Source organism: Rhincodon typus, chromosome 48, assembly GCF_021869965.1.
Source record: "Rhincodon typus isolate 14 chromosome 48, sRhiTyp1.1, whole genome shotgun sequence".
NCBI classification, from domain to species: Eukaryota; Metazoa; Chordata; class Chondrichthyes; order Orectolobiformes; family Rhincodontidae; genus Rhincodon; species Rhincodon typus.
The window spans coordinates 3,881,131-3,901,244 of record NC_063379.1 but is presented as its reverse complement, the minus strand read 5'-3'; the positions used below and the strand labels follow the sequence as shown (position 1 = coordinate 3,901,244).

Here is a 20,114-nt window from a genome sequence, read left to right as displayed (position 1 = left end):
TCTGGATGGGATGCTCTTCTCAGGGTCAGTTTGGACTCGCTGGGCTGAAAGGCCAGCTTCCACACTGTAGAGATTCTATGATTCTGAGATGAACGTGTGCTGCACTAATATGTGAGTGATGAATAGTGTTATAGCTTGTGTTATCATCAGCAAAGTTCTCCATTTTATATATAGGACATACTTGAGTGACATACCATATTTCCAAGTAGATATCAGGGATGCAACAGCCTTGAATAGCTTGACTGGCAGCCCATTCTGGAGCGCGATTATTCAATTCAACTGCTACAATTTTACCAGAGTTCATCAACTTTGCAGTATTCCGTGCCATCAGTCGACCCCGATCGTGGAATAACTTGTATTGACTGGAAAATGGTGGCTGTGATGCTGGGAACCTCTGTGATAGCCGAGGTAGATCATCCACAGGACAATTCTGATTGAAGATGGATGCAAATGCCGAACGTCGCCTTTTGAACTTGATACTCTACATTATTGAATTCGGGAATATTTGTGGAGTCTACTCTTCTAAAGCATTGTCTAATTATCCCCTGTTATTCATTTCTCAATATAGTGGGAATGTGTCGCTTTATTAAACTCGAGTTGGTGCCTCTGGCTTGGTGGTAATGGTATAGTGCAACTGTGCTGCTGTTAATGTACTGCAGCAACTCATGGTTACCCCAGTTGTGTGCTGGTTAGATCCAATCAAAGTCTGCCCCATTTATCCTGCTGTTTATGCTACACAACACGGTGGAGGGGGGTATCCTCATTGTAAAGATATGACTTTGTCTGCAAAAGGACTGTGCCAGTATCTCTTCAACCACTACTGTCAGGACCATATGCATGTGTGACAGGTCAGTTCCTGTGGATCAATTCAAATTGCTATTTTCCCTCTTGCATGATTCTTTGACACTTGATGCAGACCAATTTGGCTCAGTATTAATAACATTGATCCACTATTAATGACTGATACTGAAACTCCTGATTCAGGGGAACCAATGATCAGTGATATTATTAACCCAGGGACCCAAGTGATGTTCTGGGACATTCTTCCATGGGTAGATAGTGGAATTTCAATTAAATTTAAATGAAAATCTGAAATGATGACAATTAACTGTTGAAGGAAATGTCAATCTGTTCTTTAAAGCCCTTTAGGGAATGGGATATCCGCCACCCTTACCTGGTCTGGCCTTCGTGTAATTCAGACCGACAGCAATGTGATTGACTCATACCAGCCCTCGGGGGCAGTTAAGGATGGCAATAAAATCTGGCTCAACCAACGACATTCACATTCTATGAATAAATAGACTCTGTACCCTTACTGTCCTTCATCCTTTGTCGAGTTGATGTTCGTCATTGAGGAGTATTGATTCTTCAGTCTCAGTAGGTCAGTGGTGGGAGGAGTGTCACAAGGGCATGTTTGCCTGTGTTTGACATGATCCCATTGGCTCCAGAGCCGTTTAGTCTAATGGTCTCCCGACTGTGCTGCCAGCTCTGGTGGATGTGTCCTATTGGTAGTTCAGGTATCACACTGGGGTGGCACCATCGATCCATTTTGGAGGGTCAAATGCAACAGAAAGCTATACAATTAATAGCGGGAGGTTTACAAGAATGATCTTGTGGATGGAGGGCCTGTCATTTGTGGTGTGGCTGAGGACTCTGGGTCTATACTCGATGCAATTTGAAGGATGAGGGGAAATCTGAGTAAAACTTTTAGAATAGCGAGAGTCTTGGACAGAGTGGAGGTGCAGAAGACGTTTCCAGTAGTTGGAGAGACTAGGAACTGAAGGCACTATCTCAGAGTGAATGGACGACCATCGAGAACTGAGACGAGGGAGAGTTTCTCCAACCAGAAAGTGATGAATCTGTGGAACTCATTGCTGCAGAAGAATGTGGAGGCCAAGTCTTTGAGTGTGTTTTAGACAGAGATAGATAGTTCTTGATGAGCAAGAGGATCAAGGGTGCTGGAGAAGCAGTTTTTTTGAGCACTGCTGCCTCAAAAATCCAATGACATGAGTTTGATTCCAGTCTTGGGTGACTATCTATGTGGAATTTGCAAGTTCCCTCTGTGCTTGTGTGGGTTTACTCCGCTTTCTTCCGCAGTCCAAAGATGTGTAGGTTAGGTGGACTGCCCCAAGATGTACAGGCTAGGTAGAATAGCCATGGTAAATGGGGGATAGGGTAGGTCTGGAACAGATGCTCTTTGGAGGGTAGGTGCAGACTCTATGGGCTGAATGGCCTCTTTTTCACTGTCATGTTTTAATGAGAAACAAATCAGCCATGATCTAATGACACTGCATTAAATGAGCCAAGTAGCCTAATTCTTCAATATGTTACGGTCTAAGTATCACTTTGTTCAGAATGAGTGGAAATTGTATGCACAAATGCCTTACCTGATATTAGTTTCTGCAGGAAATTTAACTTCTTACTTTAAAGAAATGACAGTTTTCTTTTTTAAAAAATAAAGCATAACAGCTTGTACCTGTAACATATGGGGCTTTTGATAAAGCTGAGGTTATGTTGAAAACTGGCTTGTTAACAGTCAAACAGGTTTTTTCCTATGTGGGCTATCGGGCATGAATTATACTGTTCACAAATAAAGATATACAGCTTTGCTGGCAGCTGTGGTTAGTTGTGGTCAGGGTAAGAAAAGAAAATTGACATTTCCTGAATCAAATGCACAAACACAATAAATTCCAGCTTCCTAGATAACTGTTCACTGTGGTGGACAATGATCTCTAAAAGACTAAATATATGAATTATTTTTTATAGGTTATATTATTGTCAAAACAAAGGAATATCAAGTACTCATCTTCCTGTACGTGGAAGTGGCGGTGTGCTGGGAGTTAGTGGAGAGATCATTTTCTCCTCTGCTTCCTATGTCTAAATGAGAAACATTGACTTTATACACTGCCTTTTCTTTTTTTGCTAGTCGTTGTTTAAAACAAACCAAACTTTTTCTTTTTGGTCATTTCCTGCCCGAGCCATGACTTAAATTGAAAGCCATGCCTTCTCTCACTTTCTCTTCTCTCTCTCTCTTTGTCTTTTAGACATGCATTTCCTTTCCTTATTCTCTCAGTATCTCAGATTTTGATCTAGCCATCTCTCATTTACACAATCTATTCTTTGTCTCTCTCGATTCCCCCTTCTCTTTGTCATTATTCAACTCTTTCTCACTCCTTCTAGCCTTATCTCTGTGTCCTATCTCCTTTTCTTTCTCTTTTCTCCCTTTCCACAGCCTTTCTATCCCCTTCCCTCTTTCTCTTGCTTTCTCTCTCTATCAAATTCAATCTTTCTCATCCTTTCCCCCTTTCAGGTTCTTATTTAACCTGGCATAAGCAATCAAGGATTACCTCCCTGCCCACAATTCGAAATCCTGGTCAAACCCTAATCTCAGCTCAAAGCATCTATAAAGTGTAACGCAACTCAGTGTCACTCTGCCTGAGGAAATTCAGAGGAACAGAGTGAACCTGGGATGCTTGTCCACAAATCTTTTTAAGTTGGAAGGAAATGTTAATAGAGTAGGTAAGAAGGCATACGGGACCCCGGCCTTTATCAGTCAAGGCATAGATTATAAAAGCATGGAGATTTTTTGGAGCTGTACAGGAATTTGGTTTTGGTCACAACTGAAGCATTCTGGGTAGTTATGGTCCCCACACTACGGGGTGTATGTGATTGTATTGGAGGGGATGCAGAGGAGTTTCACCAGGATGTTGCCTCGATGGAACAGTTCAACGATGAAGAGAGACTGGATAAATCGTGCTGATTTCCTTGGAACAGAAAAGGGTAGGGGGAGCAAATGGAGGGGTGCCACCGTGGCTCAGTGGTTAGCACTGTTGTCTCACAGCACTAGGGACCCGGGTTCAAATCTACCCTTGGGCAACTGTCTGTGTGGAGTTTGCACGTTCTCACAAAGTCTGCATGGGTTTCTTCCAGGAGTTCTGGTTTTCTCCCACATGTCTAAAGACGTGCAGGCTCGGTGAATTGATCATACTAAATTGTCCATAGTGTTCAGAGATGCATAGATTAGGTGGATGGGTCTGGGTGGGATGCTCTGAGGATCAGTGTGGTCTTGTTGGGCCAAAGGGCCTGTTTCCACGCTGTATGGATTCTCTGAAGATTATGAGGGTGGATAGAAAGCAGCCATTTCCGTTAGTTGAAGAGTCATTAACAAGGGGGGCATAATTTTAAATGGAAAGGCAGAAAGTTTACAGGGGAATTGAATTAGATTCTTCTTTTACCTAGAGGGTGGAGTATTTGGAATGCACGGCCTGAGAGGGTAGTTGAGGCGAGAAACCTCATAATCGTTTTTTAAAAAAAAGGTATTTGGATGAGCACTCGAGTTCCTTCCAAGGCAATGTCCTCAGCGTGGGAAAGTGGGGTGAATGAAGATTGATCGACCTACACCTGATGGACTGAAGAGCTTCTTTAGCACTGTATGACTCTAACTTTACGCTGTCACAAGTGAAATAATGGAAGCCAGTAACATTGGATTTTTGGCAAGATGAACAATCCTTTTCAGAAGAACAGCAACAGCCACGTGGTGATTGCCATTCCCAGACACAGGAACCACAAAGGCAATTGTTAGGCACTGTCCAATCCAATAAAAATGGATGCATCAAATTTGGAGCTCCGTATTGTGCCTTCATAGTGTAAAGAGAAATTGCATTGTTGGCTTGGTCACCTTAGCAATTCTGATGTACATACTTAATGGAGCTGGGATAGATTTCCCTTGGTTCTTGCTTAGCTGTGCCAGTTCATTGAGCTCTGTCCTCAACTCTTCCAAACATACGTAGACTAATTTCAAGAAGCAGCATAAGGCCGGCTTTTTCAATTATGTTTTCCCCATTTTTGTTGAAGTTCTGCAGGTTTAAACAGGCCAATGAGTTACCCAGGGATTAACACTTCTACAAATAAACAGTGGTAGTTGCTTGGAACTCTCGTCCATAAAAGGCAGCGGATGTTGAATCAGTTGTTAATTTTAAATCTAAGTAGATACATTTTAGCTAAGCAAAGATATTAAGTGTTTTGACCTAAAGACACATGTATGGAGACTGATTGGGACTTAAGTGCCCTTTGAGTAATTAGGGATGTGCAATAAATCTTGCCTGAGCCAGCGATTCCCTCATCCTATGAATTAATACTTTAAAAAAAATAGTTCAGCCATGATATCATTGAATGGAAGAAAAGACTTGAGGCTCTAATGGCCTACTCGTGTTCCTATGATTTACTGCCAAGCTATAATTTCCTAAAGCAACCAATAACATTGCTGCGTGCCTGGAATTACATGCAGCCCCATTAGACTTGAAAAATGACAACTGTTGCATTAGACTTTTAAAATTGAATTATAATTCCACAATACGCCATGACAGAATTCAAACCCAGTCCCTGGATTAATAATCTGGCAAGTGTATCAGTAAGCCATCATGTGCCCTGCTTCAATCTTGCCTCGATTTAATGTCTTTAATGCAATTGTCTTGTGGAAAATCTCGCCAAAATAGTTTTGAAAGCTTCATCCACATATTTCATTCTGAATAGTTTATTTGCAGTGTAAGAGATCCCGCATTACCGTTAGTCTTTGTGTGAAGAACTCACCTGAAACAAGTTATGCCGATCTTTAGGTCACAGAACCTGATTCCCGACCTTGGACTGAGGATTATACACATCAACTCATTTTACTATCTTTAACTCTTCACAGCTTATTTATTCATATTCAAAGAATTTTAACAAGTTTAACCCTGATTTTTTTTTCAGGCAGATTGGTCCTGCATCCAACCCAAGGCTAGTATCTGTTTTGCTGTCTTTTATTGTGATGGAGTTTAATCTAAAGGTGAGCGGTTATGCATCATTTCTACTGGGTAACAGCGAGAGGACATGTAAAATTCTGCGTACAGCATTGGTCACTTTACTTCAGGAAGGATGCAACTTTGTTGTTAGCACTTCAGTGCAGGTTTGCCAGACTAATACTTGGAATCAGCAGGCTAAAATATTCCTAGCCTGCGACCTGTTTTTGTACTTATATGGCGAGTCCAGCTGACTTTCTGGTGAACGGTAATCTCCAAGAAGTTGATAGCAGTGGGTTCAGTGATGGTAACAGAATTGACTGTCAAGAGCAATGGTCACATTGTCTTTTACTGAAGATAGTCACCCAGAATTTGCGTGGCCCGAATGTTCTGGCGAAAAAATCTATAATTGGAGGCCAACTGTTGTAAATAAGTTGTCGCTCATTTAATACAGAGATAAGAGAATTTTTTACTCTCACATACTGCCATGAATCCTCGAATCTCTGTCCCTAAACTGGTATTGAGAGCAGAGACTTTGCATCTTTTCAAAGTAGAGGTAGATCGATTCTTGTTGAGGATAACAGTGACAGATTGCCCACCGTGGGCGGGAAGGTGAATTATTTGTAATGGACAACACTTAACAGAATAATAAAGCAGACTGAACACACACAAAGGCCTAATTCTCTGTTTCATTGAAATGCTCCCCTGTTTGGGTATTACTTTACCTCAGTTGCACATACATGTATGAACCATATTTGACATTTTGACAGAATTTTATACATCTGTAACCTAATTTGGAAAAAAAAAGTGCAACAATTCCTCAGTTGACAATTGTCAAAAATGTGCTTACCTTTTGTTTTGAAAAAAGGAAAATGCATTTTTGTCCAGTCCACTAACTTTTCAGGTTTTATGTACATGGGCCATTCAATCGTTTCAGTTGTATCTGATGTGTATCTATTTTTTTAAAAAATGCTTTAGTCTACCCTCCTACTGCCCAAAACTAATCACCTTAGATTCATATCACTTTTATTTACATTTGCCACAGTCTTGTCCACTAACTTAATCATGGAATGCCTGCAGTGCACAAAGACACCATTCAGCCCATCAGTTCCGCACCAACCCTAAAAAGGAAGTGTCCACTTTCTCCTATTTGGTTCATGCTCCTTGCTATTTGCTAACTTATTGAAGGCCTTTCTAAAGTACAAGTAAGCAGCATTTAATGATTTACCAGTACTCTGTTATTTCCTTAAAAAAAATCCACAAATTTTCTCAACCAAAATTTCCTCTTATCCAACTGAGAAATTCAATGTGATGGAAGACTTAATTGTGAGGGATTGGTAGCCTAAACAGAGGAGGTATTCACGCATAGAAAGTGGGCATTGCAGTCTGGACATTACAGACATTTATTGCCTATCCCTAGTTGCTCTTGAGAGGATGTTGATGAGCTGCCATCTTGAAATGCTGCAGTCCATGTGCTGTAGGTGGACCCACAATGCCCTTAGGGAGGCAATTCCAGGGTTTAGACCAAGCGACAGTGAAGGAACAGTGATACACTTGCAAATCAGTGTGGTGAGTGGGTTAGAGCAAAATTTATCGTTAGTGGTGTTCTCATGGATTTTCTGCCGTTGTCCTTCTAGATGGAAGTGGTCATTGGTTTGAAAGATGTTGTCTAAGGAACTTTGATGAATTTCTGTAGTACATCTTGTATATGGTACACAGTACAGCTGTTGATCATTGGTGGTAGAGGATGTGAATGTTTGTGAATGCAGTACCATTGAAGCTAGCTGCTTTGTCATCATTGTTTTCAGGCTTCTTGAGTGTCATTGGAGCTGCACTCATCCAAACGTGTGGGGAGTATTCCATCATTCTCCTGACTTTTGCCTTGTCGATGAGGGACAGGCTTTGGGGAGTCAGGAGGTGAGTTAGTTGCAGCAGAGTACTTAGCCTATGTAAGGAAACACTAAACATTTTGGACAAATAAAATTATAAGTCGAAACATAAGAAATGGAGACATCCATGAACAGTGTAAAGATTGTCTATTGACGAAATGTTAAGTAGAATAGCTATGTATCTCTGGTGGATAGAAAAATGGAAGTTGATTTAATTGAAATCTATAACATTCACAGAATATTTGACACAAAGGATGATATGATGCCCTTGATATGATATAACACTCCCTTGGGTATAACTCTCAAACATGTCAGAATAATTGGTTGGTCATTTTAGACTGCGGTGGGGAGAATTGTAGCCACTCAGAAATTGTGAACTTTATGAAATTTGAATAAAGAGTGCTGAAGCTGCTCAATTATGGAGTATATTCAAGGCTGAGATCGATATAATTTAGACTTTAAATAAGTGAAATAGGAAAGGGGAGGTGGTGTAGAATGTCTGTTAATAACTTATTGACGGGCAGAGTAAAACTGAAGAGTTATGTGGTGAACTTCCACTCCCATTAATTTATGTCTTTCTGAGTTTGTACTTGTAACTAAAGAAAAAAAAAAACTATTATTTATGAGCCAGTACATCGCAAGTTTACAAGATCAGAGAGCCAATGCACTTATTTTATCATTGCTGGACTATTAACATGGAGATATGGGCAATATGCTGGAGACTCAACTTTAAATCCTGCAGATAGTGGAAAAATCATTCAATTAAGAGTCGAATGATGACCACGAAACCTTTGCATGTTGTCATACCAGTCTGGTTCACGAGCGTCCTTTGGGGAAGGAAACTGCTGTTCTTACCAGTTCTGAGCAACACAGCGGCTCAGTGGTAGCAGTGCAGGCTCACAGCGCCAGGGGCCCGAATTAGATCCCAGTGAATTAGATTCCTGCGTGGAGTTTGCATGTTCCCCCTGTGTCTGTGTGGGATTCCGCCTGGTGATCTGGTTTCCACTGTCCAAAGATGAGTAGGTTCGGTGGATTAGCCATGAGGGAAAATGCAGGGTTACAAGGATGGGAATGGGGCTGGCAGGGATGTTTTTAGAAGGTCAGTGCTGATTTGGTGGGCTGAATGGCCTTTGTCTGTACTGTAGGGATTGTATGATTCTGGACGACATATGACTCCAGACCCACCATTTTATGGTTGATTCCGAACTGCCTGAAATTAATAATAAATGCTGGCCTATCCAGCAACGTGCACATACTACAAATGACTAAAACAAATGTTCTATTCTATTCTTTCGACTCCTTGAGGAAAAGAAATACACAACCAACTGTCGCCAAAGGCCTGCCAAAGCCCTATTTTGGTTCCATCAACACCAACACCTTAGCCAATGATGAAAATTCAGTCTCCATATCACTTCTCCATCACAACTAATAACCTTCCTCGAATACCTTGCCTTCAGCTTACAGAACATTTGGAATATACAACATGGAGGGTGGCCATTTACCTGATCTTTCTAGTGGTAAGTTTTTACACTCCATCACATTGCTGTCATATCCAATTCCCAACTTCTCACGGCTTGGCAATATTATCTACTGGTATCTATATATAATTACGCTTTGAATATTATTGCGGAGAAGCAGTAAACTGCTCACTCACACAGATCATCACAGCAATCTTCAACGTTAATCAAAGTACGCTCTTCATCTCACTCTTTGATTATTGATTAATTCCCTTTGATCTCCCCCTGTGCCTCATTATGCTTTTACTACTGGAAGCATTTCGTGCAATTCTGTAAAGGGCACCTTACTTTTCACTGTCTCAACGAGAATAACTCGACTAAATTCATTAACCTGAATTCAGGAATAGAATATGCTGTAGCCAACTTTGCCAAAGATCCTAAAATAGGTGTGAAATACAGTTGCAATAAGAAATCTACAAATGGAAGTGGATAGCTTAGATGAATGTGCCAATACTTAGCAGATGGAGATCAACGTGAATTCTGGGGTTAATCAGTTTGGTTGGAGTAAAAGAAAGGCAATTTATTGTCTGAAACATGGAATCCCTACAGAGCAGAAAGAAGCCGTTCAGCTCATCGAGTGTGCACTAATCCTCTGGAGCATCGAACACAGAGCCTGGTCTAGCCTGTAAATTTACATTTATCACATCTAATTCAGCTAATCTACACATCCCTGAACATGATAGCGCAACTTAGCATGACCAGTACACTTAAACTGCACATATTCAGGCATTGGGAGCATATCTACACAGACACAGGGAGAGCATGAAAATTCCTTCTAGACAGCCACCCAAAGCTGGAAATGAAACGAGGTCACTGGCACTGCGAAGCAGCAGTGTTAACCACTGCTCCACCATGCCAGCCATTAACGCAGAGAAACTTCAAAGTGCATTAGTGCAGAGGGACCTTAGGGTCTCCTCGTACATGAATCACAGAAAGCTAGTGTACAGCATAGCAGGTAATAAGGAGGGAAATTTGAATTTTGGCATTTAGTGCTAATATATCGGAGTATAAAAAGAGGGAAGTCTTGCTGCAACTGTAGAAAGCATTGGTTAGATCACATCTGGAATACTGCGTACAGTTCTGGTCCCCTTACTTGAGGAAGTATGCAATTGCATTGGAGGCAGTTCAGAGGAGATTTACTCGATTAATTCCAGAGGTGAAAGTTTTGTTTTATGAGGAGACATTAAGCAGTTTAGGACGATGCTGGCTTGAGTTCAGAAGATGAGAAGAGATATAATTGAGGTACGTTATGTGCTTAAAGGGATTGACAAAGTAGCTATAGAGAGGATGTTTCCTCATGTGGGGCAAGATAGAACAAGAACCGATAGTTTTAGATACAGACAGCAGACTTAAAACAGAGATGAGGAGGAGTTACTTCTCTAAAAATGTCGTGAGTCTGTGGAATTAATTTCCCCAGAGTGTGGTCCACGTCGGGACATTGAGTAAATTTAAATTTAAATATGCAGAAGTTTTTACATATGTATTGGAAATGGATATAAAATTTATGGGGATGTGTAGGAAAGTGCAGTTGCGGCCAAGATAAGATCAACTGTGCTCGTATCAAATGGCAGAGCAGGCTCGAGGGGCTAAATGGCCTATTCTTGTTCCTAGTTCGTGTTTTCAACTTCATTTAAATTTCACCTCCCTGTACCTATTCCAGTAGCTATCAGCTGTACCTTGTCCATAGTCTTGACATCCTTCCTAAAGTGTGGAATTCTATGGATGAGACTGGAAAAATCTCCTGGGAATTTTTTTCTTGACTATTTTGGTTTTGATTTCTACACCCTGGTTTATAACACTCAAGAACCTTACAAATTTCCAACAACATGATGAAATTGTCCTCCCAACTTCAATGACATGTGTGCACACTTACACTTGTATCTAGATGCATTTTAGAAACTGTACCAACTTATTTTTTTAATTTATAGGTTCTCATTCTTCCATCTAAGATGGATCACAAATAATTTGGTTCATTAAATTCTTTATGTCCATCCATTTTTACTTGTCCGTGCAATTCTGAAGGCTGTTACTTCCATCCACACCATTTACTGTGCCTTCGTCTTTTTTAATTAGTTGTAAGATGGATATTATTACACTCGTGATGATGCAAACAAGATTTACAAGAATGTCGCTGAGGCTGTATAGTTTGAGTTATAAAGATAGGTTGGATTGGCCGAGACTCTTTTTTTTTTCCCCTGGAGCCAAGTTGGTTCACGCCTGACCTTCTAAAGGTTTGCAAAATCATGTGGGGTGTAGATGAGGTGAAAAGCAAAGGTCTTTTCCCTAACGTAGAGGAGTTCAAAACTACAGACCATAATTTTAAAGTGAGAGGAGAGAGATTTAAAAGGAACCTGTAGGGTAACTTTTTTTTTTACACAGAATGTGGTTCGTATGTGGAATGAACTGCCAGATGAAGTGTTATATGCAGGATAGTTGCTATACTTAAAAGTACATTTGGACAAGTACATGAATAGCAAAAATTTAGAAGGATACGGGAAAAATATAGGCTAAAGGGATTAGTTTAGTTTGTGAAACATGGTCAGCATGTCTTTCCATGCTGTATGACTCTACGATTCTACATATTTGCAATTTCCTTCTGCAAAGCTTATGTAATTTCATTTTCCATCATCCATATCGTTACTTTCAATATGAATATGTTTACTGATTTTTTTTTTCATGGTTGCTTTTCCTCTATTAGTCTATTATAGTATTTCTATATATCCCACATTTCACTATCACACTCCGTAAAAAGGCATGAAGATGGCACAGAAATGTTGTCCCGCTCTTAAAATACTCGCACACGTTAATAAATCAATCATTTTTGACTCTGCCTATCCTTTTTAGGTCTATATATATAGCATTTACTTAAATGAAGTTTTCAGTACAAGTAAGCAAAATGTTAAACATCAAGTATAAAATGTACACCTACCACAGTGAAGTTGGTTGCAATTTGCATGAACGCTCGTAACCTTTGATTGAGCTCCAAACTATTGTTATCTCTTGGTATCTAAGACCTGACAACAAACATTCAGAGAAGCAAAACATTATCAAGATTTTGTGATGATAGGTGCTTTGTTGTCCTCAGGTGATTGGTCGTTATAGCGATAATCGATTGTCAAAAAAAGTTTGGAGGTTTTTATTATTGCGTACCCATGGTGTGAAAATGAGCATCAAAAGAAAAAAAAGAAACCCACTAGACGTGCTTGCAAGTTGTTTATGGTTTAGATAACTGTGCCTTGCAGTCTATGAACAAGGTGTTTTATCGATTGCTAACACTGAATTTAAGAGCATTAGAACCAAGACGAAGAGTCATCAATTCAGCCCTGAATTACCAGCTGCCCCTGCATAATAGTTTCCAGCGATTCATGCACGAGGATACCCAGATCCTTTTGCATTGCAGCACTGTGACTTTTCTCTCTATTTAGATATTAATTTGCCTTTCTCTTCCGCTGAACAAAATGGATAACCTCGCACATCTGCATTAAACTTCATCTGACATTATTTTTGGCCCATTTACTTAACCTATTCATATCGATTTGTAAATTTCTAATGTCTTCATTGCAACTTAAGTTCCCACCTATATTAGTGTCCTCGTCAAATTTGGCTCTCCGACTTTGTATTCCCATGTCCAAGTCATTCACATAGGTTGTAAGTAGTTAGGGCCACAGGACAGAATCCTCTGCACCCCAATAATTACACCTTGCCAAGCAGAAAAAAAGACCTATTTATTCCGACTCTCTTTTCTGTTGTTTAGGTAATACATTGACCAATCACTCTGTGTGTGTTTAAAGTGTGTGTTCTGATAAACACTGAATGCAGGAAAACAATTCCCTGTTAGATGTCTGGATTGAACTCTTAAACTTCAAATCTAACGTTGATCTTGCTTTTTGTACACCTTCTTTGCAGCCGTAACGTTGTATTTCTAGCTCTGTTTAATCACGCTGTAATTTTTGCATCTTTGTATGTTATGCTCTGCCTGTACCGCATGCGAGACAAAACTTGTCACTCTACGTATGTCCATGTGATAATAACAAATCAAGTCAAATCAAAAATTTCCTGGGCTTAATTCAAACACAGGGACTCATGTCAACAGATTGTCTCCTTTCCTGACTGCAGTATTGCTTTAAAACTGCTCCTGTCTAATATTTGGAACAAAAGCAGAAAGCGCTGGAGAAAGTCAGCATGTCTAGCTGCATCTGGGGAGAGAAAGTAGAATGAATGTTTTGGGTCCAGTGACCCTTCTTCAGAACTCTGCACTCTAGTCACTGGACTCCAAACGTTCACTTTGCTTTCTTTTCATAGATGCTACCAGACCTGCTGAGTTTCTCCAAAAAGTTCTGGTGTTATTTCAGATCTTCGTCATCCACAGTTCTTTGTTTTAGTTACTCTTGAATATCTCCCAGATATATTGAAATTCCAGGTTTTAACTCTGATTCGCTCTCTGACCATTTGAGTGTTATGAGCTTTCTCTTTTATTACCTGATTTAGAACAAAGTCACCTTATACTTTTAGTCCAATCTTTAACACTGGGGTAAATTGAAGGCTTCAATTGGTTGGCTGGACCATGATGCACTGATATCAAGAGTGGAGTTCAATTCCCACTCTGGCTGAGGTTACTGTGAAAGATTCTCCTTCTCAACCTCTTGTTAAAGACCAGACTGAACCCCCTTAAAATAGTTAGAAGAAACTCTAAACACAAACGTATTCTTATTTTTAAGGTCAACGTAAGGTGTTGCTTTCCAAACGCTTACGAGACTGAGGGGTGACCTTATAGAAGTTTATAAAATCATAAATGGCATAGATAAGATGAATAGCAAGTGTCTTTTCCCTAGGGTGAGGAGTTCCAAACAATGGGGCATTATTTTCAAGATGAGGGGAAATAGTTTTAAACAGGACATTAGGGACAACTTTTTTTTACACAGTGTTGTTCGTGTAAGGAATGAACTGCCAGAGGAACTGATAGATACAGGTATAGTTACAACATTTAAAAGGCATTTGTATAAGTACATAATAGAAAATGTTTAGAGAGGTATAGGCCAAATGCAGGCAAGTGGGAAGAGTTTGGTTTGGGAAAATTGTCGTTATGGATGATTTGGACTAAAGGCACTATTTCCATCTTGTGTGAGTCTAAGCCTCTGTGACTATAGGACTACTACAGATGTTTTTAGGTGTCAGCAAGCTATTTATCCTTACTGTGTGAAGACAGTGTTTATTGAAACCACTGAGCATTTGCACTCTTCACCCCGATTATACAGGAAAACACCCCATTCATTCTGTCCATCTCTCTTTCTTCCACCTTACACCCCATTCCTCAGTCTGTTCTCCCGGGGTACCAAAAAGAGAGTTTTGGTAGATTGAGGATACAGGAAGTGAGGAAGGAGAGGTAGAAGAATGCAGAATGTGCGATAGGGTTGGGATAGAGGGCTCAGAGAATGTTAAGGTACAGAAAGATAGATAGAATGAGTGAGGAGAAAGACAGTGAAAATGTGGAGTAGAAAGTTAACGAGAATGTGTGGGGAAAGTGATAGCAAGAATGGGAGTGGGAGAAAGATAGCAATAATACGGGGTCGAGGGGGGGAGGTGTAGAACCAAAGCGAGAATGAAGGTGGGAGAAAGATAGATGGAGAGAGAAAAGCGTGAGAGAAAGACAGAGGGGGAGAAAAGTAGAGTAGACTGAGGGCAAAACAGTATACCAAGTGGGTAACTTGCTGGTGGGAGAAACAGAAGGTAGGAGTGAAAGGAAGATGCCCTGTGTCTGATGTTTTAACACTATCGAAAGACAGATTGGATTTTGTAAATTCATTTTGGGCCTTCATTGTTGTGAAAGATCTGATTAAAGTTGCTTTTGAAAATTAAAAAGTAATTTCTCTTTGACATTGTTAACAGTTATGGTGTCAGGCTTTCGAAGTCTAAAATAGATAGGCAATTCTTTCAACCATTTTAGAAATAACTATCTCCAATCCCCCTTGAAAGTCATTATCGACTGAGGCGTTAGATTCCAGATCCTTATTACTCACTGAATGTAAAGATGTTTGCTGTTGTCAAATCTGGTCCCTTTGTCTCTCAATTTAAGCTTCCATCCCCTGGTTCTCCCCTTTGAAGCAACTGGCAATGATTTATATAATAAAAACGAAGCACTGTAGAGAGTCTGTGTGTAAAACGTTTGAGTGTGCGTCTCTGAGAGTGTGTCACCTAACAAGTGGATGGTCAAGCTCAGGAAAGTCAAAACTTGAGGACTGAAAGCGACAGACTAGTGCCACATGAGTGCTTCAGATAAATAAATATACAGAAGCAGGCCAAATGGCCCAAACCTACAATGCTGGCATGTGATCATCCTTACAACTCTCTTCACCCACTTTCTTAGCATATCTTTTATTTAATTGCCATCAACAGATGGAGACCATAATACGGGACAAGGTAATTATACACTTGGAGAAAAATAAGTTAACCTTATACAGTCAATGTGCCTTTGTCAAGGCCAGGTCATGATCTTTAACAGATGGATTAGAAGTCAGCTAGTTAGGTATATATGGGCATTTCTCAGACTGGAGACGAGTGAAGCGGTGTTCCCCAGGGATTTGTGTTGTTAATTTTGTTTTTTTTATGATTGATGTAAACAATTTGGAGATGGGTATTGAGGGTACAATTTATAAATTTGCATAACTGATACTAAGCTTTGGAGAATAGTGAATTGTGAGGATGTCACTGAGTGAGGTCAGAGAGACATTTAAAAATGCCCAAATGGGAAGACACCTGGGAAATGAATTTCAATGCGGTGAAATTTAAGGTAATACATTTTGGTATAAGAAACACAAGAGACAATATAGGGTCAATGGTAAAACTTTGAGAGGAATAAAGGAGCAGAGGGAACTCATGGTTCACATACGTGGTTCTCTGAAGGTGGCCAGGGAAGGTGAAACAGTTGGTAAAAAGTTTATAGGATACTTGACTTTATAAATAGAGGTACAAAGTGTAAAATAAGTAAGTGATGTTACACATCTACGAATCATTGGTCAGACCAGATTTGGAGAATTGTGTTGAATTCTGGGCATGTTACTTAAGGAAGGATGTTAAAACTCTGGAGGAGTTGCAAAGGAAATTCACCAGACTGATACCAGAAACGGAGGGTTCCAGGTATTAGGAAAACTCAGAGACATTGGGTTTATTCTCCACGCAGCAGAGAGGATTAACAGCTGACCTTATTGAAGTGTTCAAAATTATGATTCTTTTTTCAGTATAAAGAAGGACATTCTGTTTCTGCGAGTTGGTATGTCAGTAGGTAAAGGTCATAATTTCAAGGCTGTCAGCAAGAAAGCTAGGAGTGAGATGAGGAGAAACCTCTTTACTCAGAGAGTTATCAGGATTTGGAATCCACTGCTTGGGGGAGTGATGGAGGCAGATTCCACAGGAGATTTCTAAAGAGAACTGGATATATGTTTGAAAATGATTAAGTTAAAGAGCTGTGGAGATAGGGTTGGAGAATGGGATTAGTTCCTTCAAGAGTCGGTACAGACATAATTGGTCAGTTGGCCTCCTTCTGTACTGTAACATTCTATAATTCTATGATTTTTACTGCATCTGAATGCCCACAGAGTCGTGCAATGTTTACACCAGGTTAGGAGAGTATTTCCTGTGCAGCAGGTGGACTGCAGCGCTTCATGAAGGTGGAGCACCATTATCACAATCGGCAACTATGGAGAGGCATAAAATGATGGCCCAACCAGTTACGCCCACATTCCATGAATAAAAAACGATCCAGTTATTCTATTGTGTCAGCAAAAAATTCACAGAATGTTTACTTGACTAATACTTGAAAGGAACGGATTACCTTATGAGTAAAACTAGATAGGCTCAGCCTGTGTCCTTTGGAGTTTAGTAGGGTCATATGTGGCTGCAGTGAGTCTTTGGGAATCGTCTTTCTCAAAGGCGGGGTCGATTGATTCTTGATTCACAGAAAGATGAACGATTGTTAGAGAATATGCAAGAATGCAGAGTTGCGGTTACAATCAGAACAGCCAATGATCTCATTAAATGGTGGGTAAGGATCGAAGGGCCGAGTGGATTACTTTTGTTTGTTTGTTCGTGTTTTCTATCCTCTGCTTTACACCCGTCCTGCAAAGATTTTCAAAATTATCCAATCCCCTTTTGAGAAACACAAACGTGGGCAAAAGTTTGGCAAATGGAGTATGATGCTGGAAAAGACAACTTTTTTTTTTTCAATTCACTCGAAGGATGTGAGAGTTACTGACTGAGCCAAAGTTTTATTGTCCATCCCTAGTTGCCCTTGAGAAGATGGTGGTGAGCGGCCTTCTTGAATGGTGTAAGTAGACCCACAATATCTTTAGGGCAGGAATTCCAGAATACTGACTTATCGAACAGTGAAGGAACAGTAATATATTTCCAGGACAAAGCATCCCACTTAATTGGTAACACAACAACAAGCATCCACTCCCTTCCACCACTAGCACACAGAAGCAACATTGTGTACTATTTACAAGATGCACTGCAGAATTTCACCAAAGATCTTTAGGTAGCCTCTTCCAAACTCATCGCCACTCCCATTTGGAAGGACACGAGCAGCAGGTACATGGAACGCTACCTCAACAAGATCCTCTTTGAGCCACTCATTATCCTGACTTGAAAATATATCACTTTTCCTTCAGTGTCACTGGGCAAAATTAGAGTCAACACTTTCTGTTTTTGTTTGTTTCAGATGTCCAGTGATTTCTGTTCTTATTCGTTTTAGGTCTCCAGTATCCACAGCCCATTGTTTTATTTTCGTGAAAGAAGAGGTCCTGTACAGGCGTTTTTTCAAACAAGGACGGGTCCAAGAGAAATGAACAAGAGACATATAGATCTAATATTGGACTTCCAGAGTCATAATTTATGTGGACGAGAAGGTAATTGATTAATGACTTTTATGTTACTTTTTATACCACATGAAGCAGAACCATAAAGTTAAAGTGGAAAATTTAAACGTCGCAAAATTTATAACTTAATTATTAGCTTCTCAATGTAACTGACCATAATTGCTGAGTGACTTTTCAAAATTCAAAATCTTAATCAGTTTATTTAAAAAAAATAGAGATAGCCGGGCAAGTGATGCATTGCAGATGCTTGACACTTTGACAATTTGAAGCCAGACACAAGAGCAGTGGAATCTTTCCACGTACTCACCGATTGTTGAATGCAGCAGTTGAAAAAATGCTTAAGAAGTTACATTGGCAATCGTGACAAATCTCTCTCTCTCTCTCACTCACACACACACACACACACACACACACACACACACACACACACACACGTGACACACACACAAAGACTCACCACATCAGGACAGAGCAGCCCGCTTGATTGGCACCACATCCACAAGAACCAATACCCTCCATCACCGACTCTCAGTAGCAGCATTGTGTACTATCTGCAAGATGCACTGCAGAAATTCACCAAAGATCCTCAGCAGCACCTTCAAAACCCAAGGCCACTTCTCTTTGGAGCAGAAAGGCGGCAGATACATGGAAAAACACATACTGCAAGTTATCCTACGCGCCACCCACCATGCTGACTTGGAAATATATCGCCATTCCTTCAGTGTCACAATATCAAAATGTTGGAATTCCCTCCCGAAGGGCACAGCAGGTGGACTGCAGTGATTCATGAAGGCAGATTACCAACATCTTCGTAAGGGGCAACTAAGGTTGGGCAATAAATGCCAGTGCAGCCAATGACTCCCACATCCCTGAGGTGAATAAAGCAAAATCAGACTGGTGCCAATGTTACAAAAGCTACCAGAATGTATTATGATTGAAAATATCCATTCTCATTTGCAAAAGCATGTCTTAATTGAGGTCAAACAGCAAAGAGGGGCAAATCTATTATATTATCTGACTAATTAACTTTATATCGTAATGAAGTAACAAAAAGCAGTGATGAAAGGATGGCAGACGAAGCCAATAGGGTTCTGCAGTGATAGTGGTAGTGTTTCTATCTCTAATCTCGAAGACCCATGTTTGAATCTAACTACTCCAGAGATTGTAGCGTGTTGACTTAAAATGTATGTTAAAACTTGGTCAGCAGATAAAAAGTTTTTTGAATTCTGCAAAGCAAAATTTTCAGTGAACGCATAAACATGGTTGCCCCGTGTGGTGAACTTTGTGAATCAGTTGCTTTTTTAAAAAAAAAACATATAATTTAGAAAGAGAAAGAGCAACAGAAAGCTTTAACACAAAGGACTTGGGGGAACCTGTGCATGAAACACAGAAAGCTAGCTCATAGGGTTCAGCAGGTAATCAAGAAGGCTAATGGAATGTTGTTTCTTATTTCAAGGGGACAGGAGTATGAGAGCAGGAAAGTCTTATGGTAAATGAACAAGAGGCAGCTGAGAACATATCTGAAATACTGTGAGCAGTTTTGCTGACAATGGTAAAGGGATACCATTTTAAGACTGAGATGAGGACGAATGTCTTGTCTCAGAGGGTTATGAGTCTTTGGAAATCCTTGCCACAGGCAGCTGTGGGGATAGAGTCCAAGTGCATATTCGAGGCTTGGATAGAACGTCTTTTGATTATTTTGTGATGATGGTGAAAGGCAACAATTGGGATGTGATGAATGTGGGATCCACCATGATCTATTAAATGGTAGAGCAGACTTGAGGTGCATGTTCCTACTTCAATATCAGGATGGGTGAGGACACAGCTAGAGCAGTAAAACGTACAGACACATGGAGATGTAAGTTAATATGTAGAAGTTGGCATAATGGAAGAAGCACCTTGGACAGGAAGTGGTACTTGTGGGCTACAATTTGAAGCCAGACACAAGAGCAATCGAATGTGTCCACATACTCACCGATTGTTGAATGCAGCAGTTGATAAGATGACAAATATCTCTCTCTCTCTGTCATAAACACACACACACACACACACACACACACA

At 40.2% G+C, this 20,114-nt stretch overlaps 1 protein-coding gene across 1 annotated transcript in view; it reads right to left on the bottom strand.

Annotated features, from left to right (window-relative positions):
• LOC109931808 (erythroblast NAD(P)(+)--arginine ADP-ribosyltransferase-like) overlaps positions 1 to 12,193 on the bottom strand; it is a 32,681-nt gene extending 20,488 nt beyond the window's left edge. The window contains exon 1 of the mRNA XM_048620837.1: positions 12,113 to 12,193. The gene's annotated coding sequence lies outside the window, so the exon portion shown is untranslated. The remainder of the gene's footprint in view (positions 1 to 12,112) is intronic.
• Positions 12,194 to 20,114: the final 7,921 nt, after the last annotated feature.